The following is a 15673-nucleotide window of genomic DNA, read 5'->3' as shown; positions in this document are numbered from 1 at the left end:
GGTGTTCTGAGTTATGCCCCTCTCTCTGGTGAACTGTGGCAGTACCCCCTGGAACAGCAGCCCAGCTGAAAACTAAGATGGCCTCCAGTGCACAGCTCGTAGAGGTGGGCCCTGTGGATCCACAGTGGGCACCTAGAGGCAGGTGAGTTCTGTGGGGAAAAGGCAGAGGTCTGGGTCACCTATGCCCTGACTGGTTTATTTTCAAGCCAGTTGAGCCGTCTAGCTATCTGCGGGCTGGAGCAGCAGGTAGCCAGCGCTGGAGACCCAAGGAGAATGAGGCAGGAAGAAAAAGACGTTTCGACCTCAGTAGGCTCTTTGGAGCAGCCTTTGTGGTACAGGATCAGCTCTGGTTCTGCCATAGCCCCAGTCCTGGAGCAAAGCCTTCTCAGGGCTGCCCCCTCCCCCGCCCCCTCCCGGCCTGGCGACACCTTTGAACTTCCTACTGAAACAGTATTAACCCTGCCATGCTCATGGGCGTTGTCACCTCGATGGCCACCCCTTTCCAGTGACAGGTCCATTGCTGGCAGTGGACAGGTGAAATCCTTGCTCCAGCCTACTTCCAGCTCTGCCTCCCACTCCCCAAGGGGAGGGGTTGGTCAAAAAATGGCCCATCATCTCATGGTCCGTGGTCTCATCTGGACCACACCAGGACTCTTAGGTAGCAATAGCCTTTCCCTTTGTATAGGTCATTAAAAAGTGACAACACCACCGTGGACAGGCTCTCCTCTTCCTTGCTGACTGTTCTACCTAGACTGCAGACAGCATCTGCCGGGGCACAGGCTGGGGCGGGGTGAGGTGGGGCTGGTGGCAGTGGTGTCCTAGGTTGGGAGAAAGGCTGGGAGACCCTGCCTTTGGCAGGACTTTTCTGCAGCTGGCTTTTGCTGCCTGCTTCCTGGGCGGGCTCCTCCAGTCCAGGGATGAACTCCATTCTGCAGGGGCCAGCCTGATCTTAGATTTTATTGTGACCCCAATTCCAGGGCTTTGGGGGTTACAGGAATCAGGCTTCCATGAGGGGAAGATCTACAGGCAGAGAGGATTCCAGAAGGAGGCCATTGTCTGCTTCTCTGCACCCTCTGGGCAATTTTTTCCTTGGGCCCCTCATCAACTCCATGTTGTCTCAGTCTCTGGGACCCTCGACACCTCTCCACACTCTCCATGTGGGTTCCTAGACCACAGCACCCACCTGCACACACCCCTGCCACACCTGAGTTCGATGGACAGCTTGTTGATGTCCAGGGGCATAAGGCCTCCATGACTCTCAGCCGGAGCCAGCCCTTGGCCCACCAGGGCTCACTGCTACAGACCTTGCCTTGTGGGCACTCCCTGGCATCATTTTCTCTCTGGGTCCTGGAAACTCCTAGGTGCAGGAGGTCCTGAAGTAAACCCATGTGCCTGGGGATGTTGAGAATTGTGTTTCTGCTTCATCCTGTTGCCTCCCCAGAGCACCGAGTCCCCAACAAGGAGAGGCAACAACCTGTGACCTGACCACAGGATCTCTGGGTTCACATCTCACCAGGGGGAGCCCAGACTTCAACTCTTTCCTTTCAGGGGACCTTACCTTTCAACGCCCTGATCCTTTATTGCCCAGGGACTCAAAACCTAGGGCAATCCTAGCCCTGCCAAGTGGCAGGGGCTCTGGTGGGGGCGTCTGCTGGCTGGGGGTGTCCTGGGCCTCTCTCCACTGGACACGGCAGCATCTCTGTGTTACAGATTGCAACATGCATGGTCGAACCGCTTCTGATGTCTGCTAGGCGTCCCGTCCCCTGTGCCCTGTCCCTTCTCCGATGCCAGAGTCACAATGGCCTATGCTTATCCACAGCAATAATACCTAGGGAGTGCCCCCAAAGCCCTTTGTCCCGGTCCCTCGCTCTGTAGGGGTCTTCTGGGGGTAGGGGCAGCCAATGAGGATCAGTTCATGAGAACCTGCATTTATGAGCTCTGAGCTGTGTAGACATCACGCTGGGATGCAGACAGGTGTGAGGCCCACCCCAGAGCAGCTGGGGCAGGGAGGGTGCCTTCTACCCCGAGCCCGCCCCAGCACTGCAGAGGGGCCCTTGAAGCAGGTAAGACTGGCCCAGCCGCGCAGCTCTCAAGAAGGACACACGACCGGTTTGTGTGGCCACTGCCTGCTCTGTGTCTCTGTTGGTCCCTCTGTCTCTTCCTTTCACATTTGTGCACATAAAATATACTGACTGGTGTTTGTGTCCCAGGACTGGCTCTGGCTTGTCTGTGTCTTCCATTTTGTAGTCCCTTCCCCAAGAGCTGCTGGGGGCTGGGCCCTTCACACCCTGGAGTCAAGCCCTCCTGAGCCAAGATGACTGCTGGATGGGGCCAACCTTAGGAGGGGGCGAGTGGCACTCCTTGCCAGGCCCTGTCAGTCTCTGCTCTGACCCCCTCTGGCAGCCTGATGCCACCCACGAGCCCTTGGGTAGCATCATGTGACCCAGGCCTTAATTTGGTCCCAGGCCACCAGGCAGATGGGGAGTCTGGGACTGTATCCAGGATGACCACCTGCCCATGAGACGAACTCCTCTCAAACACACCAGTCATGACCTGGGATGTCATGGGGCAGGAGGGCCGGAGAGGGAAGGTCGAGGATACCCCCCAAAGAGCTAGGAAACCAGAGCCCATTTGTATTATATTGAAAGTCATGGCGGGGTGCAGTGACTCACACCTGTAATTCCAGCACTTTGGGAGGCCAAGGTGGAAGGATTGCTTGAGGTCAGGAGTTTGAGACCAGACTGGGAAACAGAGACCCCCATCTCTATAAAAGATAATAATTTTTTAAAAGTTAGTCAGGCTTGGTGGTATATGCCTGTAGTCCCAGCTATTCAGAAAGTTGAGACAGGAGGATTGCTTGAGCCCAGGAGGTCGAGGTTGTGGTGAGCTATGAGCACCCGGGGCAACAAAGCAAGACTTTGTCTCAAAAAAAAAAAAAAAAAAAAGCCATATGTGGTGACTCAATCCTGTAATCCCAGCCCTTTGGGAATGATTGCTTGAGCTCAGGAGTTTGAGACCAACCTGGGCAACATAAGTCTCCCAGCTTACTTGGGAGACTGAGGCAAAAGGATCACCTGAACCCAGGAGGTCGAGGCCACAGTGAGCCATGATCATGTCACTGAACTCCAGCCCGAGACAGAGTGAGACCTTGATTCAAAAAAAGAAGAAGGAAAATGAGCTAGTATAAAGCCCCGGCAATCATTTACATGTTAGTATAAGCAAATTTACAAGGCCGTTCCCTTAGAGCTGCATTTTCTGAAAGCAAGAGGCAGGCATAATGAAATAAACTCTATTTTATGAAACTTCAGAGAAGAGGCAAGAGGTAGGACTCTGAAGGAGAAGATTGAGGTGATCCAAGGCCCTCCTTAACTGGTTGGTTACTTCCATGCTCTACTCAATGGGTGTGATCCTTCCTTGTTGCTTTTCCTTCCTCACCTCCTCTGCTCCTCCCTCGCCCAATCCAAAGGGACCTTCTAACGACCCAGCATTGAGAAAAGTGCCCCAGTAGAGCTAACGACAAGGACTATGGCCCCATCTTCTGAAATTCACCAGTCTTTGTGAACACCCAATGTTTAATGACAGTGAAGACATGCCCAAAGCCTTGCCTTGTCTTCCCAGGGTGCTTATCTCAGAAGGGTGCCCTGCGCATACCGCCCCTGGTGCAGCTAAGGGAGGTAAACGGGAACAGGAAGAGGGAGCCACTGACTCATCTTACAGCCACATCTTAAAAATTCAAGCAGCAGCCATGGTTTCTTCAAACGCCAGTCCTGTGACTGCAGCCAGACACTCGGCTGAGCACTCTACATGCATTCTCCCATTTTCTCCTGTTTGAGAATGCCACCATGATTGCCCTGTTTTACAGAGGAAGTCTGTTAGCACAGCATACAACCCGGATTGACCACATGCCTCTGCAAACCACTCTTTTGTTTCAATACAAGGAGGGACCCTCTGGGGGTCAGGATTTGTGATGAGTCCAAATGCCCTTTTATACTTGATGAGGTCCTGGGTACCTTTAGAGTCTAGCCCATGGGAGGGTTATTTGCAAAGTCAAAATGTTTGGGAGTGGAAGGGTTAGGGAAGCGGGGACATGAGGAAGGAGTGGCATCAGGCTTGGTGGCTCATCCCTGTAATCCCAACACTTTGGGGGGGCTGAGGCAGGAGGATTTCCTGAAGCCAGAAGTTTGAGACCAGCCTGGGCAACAGAGCAAGACCGCATCTCTTAAGAAAAATATTTTAAGAATTAGGCAGGCAGGCATGGTGGTGCTTGCCTGTAGTCCCAGCTACTTGGGAGACTGAAGTGAGAGGATTGCTTGAGCCCAAAAGTTTGAGGCTGCAATGAGCCATGATTGTATTCCAGTCTGGGCAACAGAGAGAGAGATCTAGTCTCTTAAAAAAAAATTAAATGTTTAAAGGAAGAAAGGTTTGGGATGTCATCTTAGTCAAGACTTAAGACCACACTAGCACAAGGATCCCTTTTAGTGGAGGTGGTTTGCGAAATGTTGGCTTCTAGCAATGCTGGGTTCAGCCTTGACACCCTCTGCCATCCGCCCCTCCCTCCCACACGCAGCCTGCTTTTTACCCTAGGCCTTTTCTCTTTGATCTTGTTTCCTTCTCTTGGGAGGAAGCCTGGGCCTTGGCTGCAGGTGCTCTAAGAGCATTTGACATCTTTCTCCGGATGAAACCTTTCTCCTTACAGCAAGATAAGAACCTTCTTATGGAGTAATCAGTAACTTTATTAAAAAAAAAAAAAAAAAAAGGTATGAAGCCTCTGCCAAGTGCCTTCTGAAAACTCAGGCAGGCCTGGGAGTTGGCCCGTGTTGTTCATCAACTCCTTACCGGGCAGCAGCAACAGGGAGCCAGGGACCAGGCTAGTTAGCATGGGGCTGACAGCTAATGTAAAGAAATGCTGACCGGGCTCAGTGGCTCAGCCTGTAATCCCAGCACTTTGAGAGGCTGAAGTGAGTGGATTGCTTGAGCCTGCAAGTTCGAGACTCACCTGGGCAACTTGGCGAGACCTCATCTCTACAATAAATCAAAAAATTAGCCGGGCATGTAATTGGAGGGTCCGCTTCTCCCCAGGCCTTGGATGGAGTCCTGACCTGACCCAGAATAACTGACCTCTTTCTCTTTTTGAAAGGCTGAGGCAGAAGGATCGCCGGAGCCTAGCAGGTTGAGGCTGCAGTGGCCAGGAGTGTGCCACTACACTCCAGACTGGGCAACAGAGTGAGACGCCAACTTAAAAAAAAAAAGAAAGAAAAGAAATGCTTAGTGGATGCGGGCTTACAGCATGTCAGCCCCAGTGAACCTACCCTGAAGGCCAAGATGAATGTCCCAGAGCACTCCAGGCTCTTTGGGGAGCCTGAGCTGGGAATCCTGCTTGGACAAAGCCATCCCTGCCATGTCTGTGCCCACCACCATACAACAAGGCGCTGCCCTCTTCCCTCTTTCCAAACCATTGTTCCTGCAGAGCCCGGCCACCTGTCCTTCTCAGAGCCTTTAGGCTTAACCACCAAAGACCCCACTCCATCGATGTGTCTGTGATTTCATTCTGGTGATGCACCTTCTTGGTTTGGGTGAAGGTGACCTTTTAGTGCCAAACAGTACAGAGAAGGAGCCACCGGCGAGTAGATCTGGCTCTTGCCTCTGCCACAGTCGCGCCTTCTAAACAGGAGGACAATTTTCTGGTTTATGAGGGTCCACCAGATGGGGAAGGGGCCTGAGGCTGAGGCTTCTTAGAGTAGGGCTGTGCTTGTTTCCAAACCTGCTGTAGCAAGTTACCGCAAACTGGGTGGTTGGAAGCAACGGATACTTATTCCTTTACACTGCTGGAAGCCAGAAGTCAGACATCAAGGTGTCAGCTGGCTGCATTCCCTCTGGAGGCTCTAGGAAAGAGTCGTTCTTGGCCTCTTCCAGCCTCTGGTGGCTATTGGCAATCCTTAGCTTCCCAGGCTTGCAGCTGCATCACTTCAGTTTCTTGCTGTATTGCCCAGGCTGGTCTCAAACTCCTGGGCTTCAGCAGTCCTCCCTCCTTGGTCTCTCAAAGTGCTGGAACTACAGGTGTGAGCCGCCGCGCCCAGCCCCACTGGACATGTTATTGGAAGGTCCGCTTCTCCCCAGGCCTTGGATGGAGTCCTGACCCAACCCAGAATAATTGGCCTCTTTCTCTTTAGTTTGAATCTCAGCATGAAGCCTAAACAGACTTTCTAATAATTCTTGGAAGTGGCTGGGTTTCTGTTGGTCTCTCACCTTGTTCTTCAGCCTTTCCTTGGACTCTGCGTGGTGACCTCCCAGCTTTCCCGTAGGTTCCTTTTGTGTTTATGTTAGTCGGTCAGTTACTCCACACCCACAACTCTCCCCATACACAGTGGTGAGAGCCTCTGTGTGTTGATGGTCCAGACCCATGCCACACATCTGGCTTCTTCTTAAACATCTGACTATTCCCTATGGGTTATTTCTGGTTTTTTTTTTTTTTTAATTTAAAAAAATTGGGTTTTTTTGAGTTGGAGTCTTACTCTGTCGCCCAGGTTGGAATGCAGTGGCACATTCATGCTCAGGTGATCCCTCTGCCTCAGCCTTCCAAGTAACTGGAGCAACAGGCATGCACCACCACGCCTGGCTAATTTTTTGATTTATTGTAGAGATGATGGCTCACTAAGTTGCCCAGGCTGGTCTCGAACCCATGGGCTCAGGCAGTCCTCTCACCTCAGCCTCCCAAAGTGCTGGGATTATAGGTGTGAGCCACCATGCCCGGTCAAATTTTTTAAATTTTAATTTATTTTTATTTTTGTGGAGATGAAGTCTCACTATGTTGCCCAGGCTGACCTCAAACTTCTAGGTTCAAGTAATTCTCCTGCCTTGGCCCCCACAAAGTGCTGGGATTACCAGAGTGAGCTGTCACACCTGGCCCCTGTGGTTTTTTAATTTTTATTTTGCATTTTTAAAAGGACGCAAGGTCTCACTATGTTGCCCAGGCTGGTCTCCAACTCCTGGGCTCAAGTTATCCCCTCACCTATGGTTTTTATTTTATTTATTTATTTAAATTAAAGATGTGGTCTTGTGTGACCCAGGCTGATCTGATCTTAAACTGTTGGCCTTGAGCAATCCTCCTGTCTTGGTCTCCCAAAGTGCTCAAATTACAGGTATACTGCACCTGGTCTTTTTTCTTTTTAATTTTAATTTACTTTTTATTTTTGTAGAGATAAGGTCTCATTATACTGCCCAGGCTGGTCTCGAACTCCTGGCCTCAAGTGATCCTCCTGCCTTGGCCTCCCAAATTGCTGGGATCACAGGCGTGAGCTACCGTGCCCAGCCTTGTGAACATATTTTTAGCCCTCACACCCCTCTTCCTAAACTTCATGAGAGGCTGCTTGTGCCTTGAGCGAATGTCTCCCGTTGAATTACCACCCCACGTCTGGAAGATGTCGTCTGTCACAGTCTATGTTCAGCACCTCCTTTCCCTATTCCTGAGTCTTCGGTTGACTCTGCTGATAGCTGGAGAAAGCCCCAACATGAAGGTGCCCCAAACTAAGCCCTTCTGTTTAGGACCTGTAAAGCACCTTTCCAATGTTATATATATATATCCCAGGATGCAGATCTGTTCTAGCTGTGGTCCTTTCCTGCACAGGGTTCGCAGGAATTCTTTAAAGACAGGCAATCAGGAATAGCAAGTGTCCAGAGCCTTCCTGGCTTGCCCACTGGCAGCTCCAGGGACAGTCTGACCTGCTGCACCAAAGCCAGGGGTCAAGGCGGGAGGCAGCAGCTCCCTCGTCTGGGCCTCCTTGACCTCCAAGGAAAAGCCTGTCTCTCGGATCCCCTTAGAGATTACAACAAAACGACATTAGGTGTTCTTTTGCTGACTTCCCCTCAGTCTGTTCCCCCAGGGTCTCAGACCTGCTGATCAGCAGGACCAGATGGCACCTCCTGCAGGCTGGCTCATTGTTTCTGCCTTTGCAGGTGCCCTGAGAAACAGCCTGGCTCCTTCTGACTGACTTTGCTGGGTTCTTTCTAGTTTTCTTCCTTCCTGTGACTCTGCTGAAGGCACGTGACTCCCAGTCCTGGCTTAGGTTTCATCTCCTTGAGGACAGCTGACTTTGTTGTCCTGGAGTGGGGAGAGGGAAGAACCAGAAAACAGAATAAGCCAGGGTGCTCCACATTCAGAACTGTTTGCAACCAGCCTCTTTCTCAGTCTTTCTGGAATCTGGCAGTATACCCCCCATGTGCCATCAGACCTGAGTTTGAATCCCAAGCCCTGGACTCACTTGGGCATGGTGTGTAACCTAAGTCTCAGATTCCTCATCTGAAAATGGGGCTAATAAAGTGCAGGCCTCTCAGAATGATGGAGATTAAATGAGACAAGGATGGGAGAGTGCTTAGCATGCAATCATGTAAAATGCCAGCAGGTGCAAATCCAGCAAGCCTATCTGGGTTCCCACTGGTGTGATCATAATGGCCAAAATAATGGGCTTTACAATGGTCCTAATCTGACAGGACCATTTATTCATTAGTAGGATGACAAATTACTTAACTCTCTATACATAAATTTTCTGTAAAATGGAAATGACAAAACCTATGTATAAGATTACTGTGGGCTGGGTGTGGTGGCTTGTCCCTGTAATCTCAGCACATTGGGAGGCTGTGACAGAAGGATTTCTTGAGCCCTCAAGTTCGAGACCAGCCTGGGAAACAGTGAGACCATGACTTTACTACCAAAAAATAAATTTTATTTTTAAGTAGCTGGACTTGGTGGTGCCTGCCTATAGCCCCAGCTACTTAGGAGGCATAGGTGGGAAGATTGTTTCAGCTCAGAAGTTTGAGACTGCAGTAAGCTGTGATTACACCACTGTACTCCTGTCTGGGTGAGAGAGCAAGACTTATCTAAAAAAAAAAAGATTATTGTGAAGATTAAGTTAAATAAAGTGATATGTCTAATATGATTTGTACAGGATCATGATCCTTTACCCAAAACCCATGGAATTTTGCAAGACTGTTTGGACTCCAGAAAGGTAATATCATTTATATGCTGTGCATTTTGTAATACCTGATCCAGGTGTGGGCCAGCACACCATAGTTAAACACATGATTATTTCTAAATTGAAACCTATGAATGTCATACTACATGGGGGTCCATAAAGACTCTCAGTTGCCTTCTGTCCTTACCTGGCGAGACCATCAGGGTGGGTGCTATCATTTCCACTTCATTCAATAAAATAAAAAATTTTAAAAATCATTCCCACTTCATGGATAACAGACTGAGGATTAGGAGCGTGGGTGGTTCTGGCCACATGGTCCATAATTGGCAGCACCAGTATCCCTGGGTCCCCTGGTGGTTTGGTCCCAGGACTCCTCCTGTGGCACCAAACAGTGTGACAGATATTACCCTGTTACAATTACCCCTTTGCTGAATGAGCCTTACCAAAAAAAAAAGGAGCTATTGCCTAGTCAGCTTTTCCTCTTGTCTTTCCAAGTGTCTGGATGCACATTTCTACATTCTTTTCAGATCTGCTTTTCCCACTTTGGTACCTGATATATACAGTTCTCTGTTCTCTGTTTTGTTTTTTTTTTGTTGGGGTCTCACTCTGTCACCTGCTCACCACAGCTTCAACCTCCTGGGCTCAGGTGATCCTTCCACCTCAGACTCCTAAGTAGCTGGGACTACAGGTGCGCACCACCACGCCCGGCTAATTTTTTTTTATTTTTGTAGAGGTGAGGTCTCACTATGTTGCCCATGCTGGTCTCAAACTCCTGGCCTCAACAAATTCTCTCGCCTCAGTCTCCCAAAGTGCAAGGATTATAGGCATGAGCCATCATGCCCGGCTACATTTCTCTGTATTAAAATAGACAGCATACTTGCTTTTAAAAATAACTGTAGAGTCTTCTAGAATCTTAGTATAACCCAGTTAGCTTAGCTATCCCTCTATTGCTGGGTATTTGCATGTTTGCAACTTTGCACTGTTCTAAAATAATGCTTCCGTCATTCACTTTAAACTCTGCCCTTCACTCAATAAAATAAAATGAGTGAGCACATTGATTTAAAATCACCTGTCCCTTAAGCCCCAGCTGGCTGGCAGCCTTTGGGAGATTGTCTTTCCAGGCACTTCAACTATATAACTGTTGCTCCCAATCAAAGAATCAATGAGGGTTTATTGAGAGCCTGCGTGGAGAACAGAATGCACTTTGGTGCTTGGAGACACAGAAGCAGAGCTGTGCCTCTGACCCCCAAGAGGCTTATGTGTAACCAAGGAGGCCTTTCAACCTCGGATCAAGCTGTGTTTGCGTCCTGCCAGGAAGGCCTTCTAAGCAGGGCTTTTCAAGATGGGCATCAGGGTGTGATGTGTGCGTGGTGAAAGCACGAACTTTAAATAGGCCTCTAATCTACCCTCTTGCCTGAGAAGGGCATCAGTTCTGTTCAACAAGAAGGTGCTAAAAATGAAATTGTGAACAGGGAAAACAAGCTCTGGGTTCCACGGAGTCTCCCCAAATTCATCAAGCTTTGCTGCCAGACTCTAATGATTAGAGTGAACCATTACAAACCAATACTGTATAAAATACCAGTTCTGGCCCCGTGCAGTAGCTCATGCCTATAATCCCAACACTTTGGGAGGCCAAGGTGGGAGGATAGCTTGAGCCCAAGAGTTTGAGACCAGCCTGGGCAACATAGCAAGACCTCATCTCTACAGAAAGTAGAAAAAGTAGCCAGGTGTGGTTGCGAACATCTGTAGTTCCAGCTCCTTGGGAGGCTGAAGCAAAAGGATTGCCTAAGCCCAAGATGTCAAGACTGCAGTGAGTGCTGATGGTGCCACTGCACTCCAGCTTGATGTCAGTGTGAGATCCCAACTCAAAAAACAAACCAGTTTCCTGACTCCCCTTGGTGGGAGGTCAGTGAAATGACTAAACAAGACTTGGGGACTGGTTCTATCTAGCTTCCCTTTAAGCAAGCTATTGTAGCTCTCTTGGTCTCCACTTGGCTATTCGTCAGATAGGATCAGCAGGAATGCTCTCATGGGACTCGCGGGGTTATGACCAGTATCCACAGAGATCCTGACTGGTGTTTCAGAAAGGACTAAGTATTTCCTGAGTGGTCTGGGGATCATTCATTCACTGCTGTTAGCTGAACACCCACCCTCAGAGGGCCTGGCACTTAGTAGGCACTCAATAAACATTTGCTGAATGAACCAGGGAGTTGGTAGTTGTTAATATTATGAGTCCAGAAAGGAAAGCACACCGCATGTCATTTCATCAAATCTGAGAAGGAGGCTCCTCACCCTTCACTCCAACTTCCCCCCACAAACCCACCTTCCCCTGGGCAGTGCCATCCTGACCCCATCACCCTGTATCCACCATGAAGGGTCACCCATTCAGTGCAGTAAAGATCCAAAGCATAAAGTTTACCCCAGGACGGGGCAGCGGAGGCGAGACTGTGTCCAGACATCTCCTCGGGTTTCAAGGGCTGTGGGACTCGCTGTCACAACAGGTTGGCTGGCGCCACCTGCATTTCCCACTCCTGGCTCCTAGGGCCAGGGCATGTCAGGCCATAGAGATCATTGGCCAACAGCAGCACCAGAGAGCTGCCATGTCCCTGCCCACCGCCAGCCAGCCCTCAGGTGTTCTGCCATCTCGGCCTAGCCAGTTTGCTGCTCCGAACGTCTGGTGACCAACAGTCATTTCACAGGGGATGGAGCTGGGCTTTCACAAAAAAATATTCTGTGTTCCTTGAATTGATGGCATGCTTCTCATTGGGACCTCCGACAGCTTTGAAGGTCCCTCCTGCAGCCAGCTGGAGGCCATGACAACCGGTTGCTTCCCAAAGTCTGTGATTTCTTTCTGTCTTTTTTTTTTTTAAGTTGGGGCCTCACTGTCACCCAGGCTGGAGTGCAGTGGCACAGTCACGGCTCACTGCAGCCTTAATCTCTTGAGCTCAGGTGATCCTTTTGCCTCAGCCTCCTAAGTCTCTGGGACTCAGGAGCATGCCACCACAACCAGCTCATTTAAAAAAATTTTTTTTTGTAGAGATGAGGTCTTACTATGTTACCTAGGCTGGTCTTCAACTTGGGATCAAGCAGTCCTCTCATCTTAGCCTTCCAAAATCTTGGGATTACATGTATGAGCACTGGACCCCAAAGTCTTTCTTTCTTTATGCATTTGTTTGTCTCTTTATTGTCTGTCTTCTCTACCCACTGTAGGCAGGCGTGTGACGGCCTCTTACTGCTGTATCCTCCCAGGGTCAGGAGCTGCGCCTGACCCAAAGTTGGCACTTGTCAACATGCATTAAAGGAATGAGTGAATGAATGAACAAATGATCCCCTTTACAATGTTTTTATACTCACATATGATAAGTGATAGTTATTGTAAATAATAATTATTATAAATAAGTGATTATCATAAATGTCTTTAAAAGGAAGTAGAGCCGGGTGCGGTGGCTCACCACTGTAATCCCAGCGCTTTGGGCTGGTCTCGAACTCCTGGGCAACATAGCGAGACTTGGTCTCTACAAAAAATCAAAACAATTAGCTGGGCAGGGTGGCACACACCTCTAGTCCCAGCTACTTGGGAGGTTAAGGTGGAAGGAGATCAAGGTTGCAGTGAGCTGTGATTGTGCCACTGCACTCCAGCCTGGGTGACAGAGTAAGACCCCGACTCTAAAAAAGAAAAGAAGAAGAAGAGGAGGAAGAGGAGAGGGAGGAGGGGGAGGAGGAGGAGAAGGAGAGAGGAGGTTGTTAACTGCAAATGGGGAAGGAAGGACACTGCAGTCAGCAGTATGGCTTGGAAAGACCTGGGGGTGGGAGGAAGCATGTGGGAGCGAGAGCCTGAGGGGCAGCCGGGTGTCAGGAGGGTGAAGGTGTCTATGGCCACACCACCCTGAACGCACCCGATTGTCTGATCTTGGAAGCTAAGCAGGGTGGGACCTGGTTAGTACTTGGATGGGAGGAGGGTGAGGGTGGAGTCAGCCCCCTTGGCAAGCCAGTGCAGCAGTAGTTGGGCCAGCAATGTCCCAGTGTGCTGACAGAGCCGCCTGGCCGGGGCACAGTGTCCTCAGATGTTGCCTCCTCTAGAGGACTGTTCCCAGCCTGGGTTAGGGTCCTTCCTTTGTGTTCCTGGGGAACTCAAGACTTCCCCTTCTCATATAACTTATTAGAATCCACTTTAATGATCTGTCTTTTTCATTTCCATCTCTCGATTCGTGAGCTCCTGGAAAGGCAGAGAACTTGGTTTTTCACCCTGTGCTGGACGCAGGGACATGATAGGTGCCCATTTATGTCTGATGAGTGAATGAATGAATGAGTGCCTGAGAATCATAAAGGACACTGGACAGGTGTTTGGAGGTCTGCACACCAGGAAATCCCAGCTGTCATTCAAAGGAGAAGGGGCCAAAACCTGGGTGAGGGGGGTTGGGGAAGAGTTCAGGAAATATTGGGCAGTTAATGCCAAATAAAGAAAACAGCCTGTAGCTCAGCCTGTAATCCCGCGCTTTGGAGGCTGAGGTGAGTGGATTTCCTGAGCCCGCGGGTTCGAGACCCGCCTGGGAGCCGCTGGGAGCGACCACTGCCCTCCAGTCTGGGCGACAGAGTGGGACTCCAACTCAAAAACAAATAAACAAACAAACAAGGATTTACGATGCCATCCCTAGAAGGAGGAGGGGTGACAGTATCAAGGAGGATGTGTTTACCACACGCAGGGAAGGAATTTCAACAGGTGAGGCCGTGTGGGTGTACAAGGGAGAATAAGAACCCCACTGCGCATTTTGCAGACGCTGGAGAATGATGTGCCAAGCACCATTCTAAGCGCTTCGCAAGCATCAAGCCATTTAGATTCTCCTAACAATTGCAAAAAGCAGTTAACTACTGCAGTGTCTATTTTACAGATGAGGAAACTGATGAGCAGAGAGGTTAAGTATGCCCCCCTCCCCCTGGCCCCAGGATGTGCCACCAGAAGTGACAGAACCAGGCTTGGAACCCGAGTAGTTTGGCCCTAGAAGCCAGGCTTGCTGCACTCAAGTCAGCCCTTGCTCTGCTGGTGCTAACTAGGGATTCGATTTCTTTTCTTTTCTTTTTTAAAGACCAGATCTCTCTCTCTGTGTGTGTCTCCCAGGCTGGAGTGCAGTGGTGGGATCATAGCTCACTGTAGCCTTAAAATCCTGGGTTCAAGGGATCCTCTTATCGCTTCCTCCTGGGTAACTGGGACTATAAGTGTATGCCACCACACCCGGCTAATTTTTTTATTTTTTTGGAGAGACAGGATCTCACTTGGTTTCCTAGGTTGGTCTTGAATTCCTCATCTCAAGTGATCCTCCTACCTCAGACTCCCAAAGTGTTGAGATTATGGGTTTGAGTCACCGCACCTGACTGAGTTGATCCCTTTGTTTTTGTCTTTGTTTTTTTGAGTTGCAGTCTCACTCTGTCACCCATACTGGAGTGCAAGGACAAGATCACAGCTCACCGCAGCCTTGACCTCTTGGGCTCTGGTGATCCTTCCACCTTAGCCTCCCAAGTAGCAGGACTACATGCACCACCATGTCTGGCTAATTTTTTGCAATCTTTTTGTAAAGATGACATCTTGCTTTGTTGCCCAGACTGGCCCCAAACTCCTGGACTCAGTCTCCCAAAGTGCTGAGATGACAGGTGTGAGCCACCATGCCCGGCCTTGATCCCTTTTTAAGGCACTCCTGAAAGATAGTACAATTCTCTTCCATTCTGCAGATGAGAAAGCTGAGGCTCAGAAAGGTTGCCAAGTTCAGCCAGCTGATAATCCTCAGAGCCAGGATCTTCAATGGCAGCTGCCCTCACTGTGCCTTGTGTCTTCCTGATGCCCGTGGTTGAACTCTAAGACTAGGTTACCTCCTCTGTCACTCCCTGCTCAGCTTGCAAATCTCAGCAGAGGCCCAGCAGATGGTGGTTCTTGATACACACCTCTGGCTCAGCCATCCCCCTCTACCCGCCAGCTTCCCATCTCAGCTCTGGACCTCTAACTCCCCATGACAGAGACAAGGACACCACCCTGACCTGTGGTGTCCTTGTCCTTGTGGCACGGGGCTAGGAACAGCTCAGGCTATCAGCATCTTTTGGGGGCAAAAATAGGTGCAGCTAAAATCTATTTATACATCCCAGACAGTCAGGAAGGTGACAGCCCGGCTAAGGGAAGGTTGTTTAAGGATTCAGCGAGTCAGCATCCTGGGTACCTGGGCAGGCTGGGGAGGGACATGGGACCCCAGGCAGGTCATCTGTCTCAGGCATGGAGGGCAGGATACTTTCCTGGTTCTGCCCCAGCCCTGCTCCCCTGCTCCTTCCCATGGGAGCTTCCTTTGCACAATGGCTGACAGGGAAAGGGTCAGTTTGAGTGGCCAACCCAGCCTCTTCTGTGACAGCCCAAGACGGTAACCCAGCGGGTGATTGGAACAGTTTTTTTGAGTCTGTTGCCAGGCTGGAGTGCAAGGACACGCTCACTGCAGTCTTGACTTCCTAGGACCAGGTGATCCTCTTTCCTCAGCGTTCCAAGTAGCTGGGACTACAGGCATGTGCCACCTTGCCCAACTAATTTTTTTTTTTTAGAGACAAGTTCTCGCTGTGTTGTCCAGGCTGGTCTTGAACTCCTGAGCTCAAGCAATCCTCTAACCTCGGCCTCCCAAAGTGTTGGGGTTACAGGCATGAGCCAGCACGCCTGTCCTTGGAGCAGCTTTGAG

This window comes from Carlito syrichta, unplaced genomic scaffold, assembly GCF_000164805.1.
Source record: "Carlito syrichta isolate Samal-C Ts95f unplaced genomic scaffold, Tarsius_syrichta-2.0.1 Scaffold113598, whole genome shotgun sequence".
In the NCBI taxonomy this organism is placed as follows: domain Eukaryota; kingdom Metazoa; phylum Chordata; class Mammalia; order Primates; family Tarsiidae; genus Carlito; species Carlito syrichta.
Note: the sequence above shows the minus strand (reverse complement) of the source record.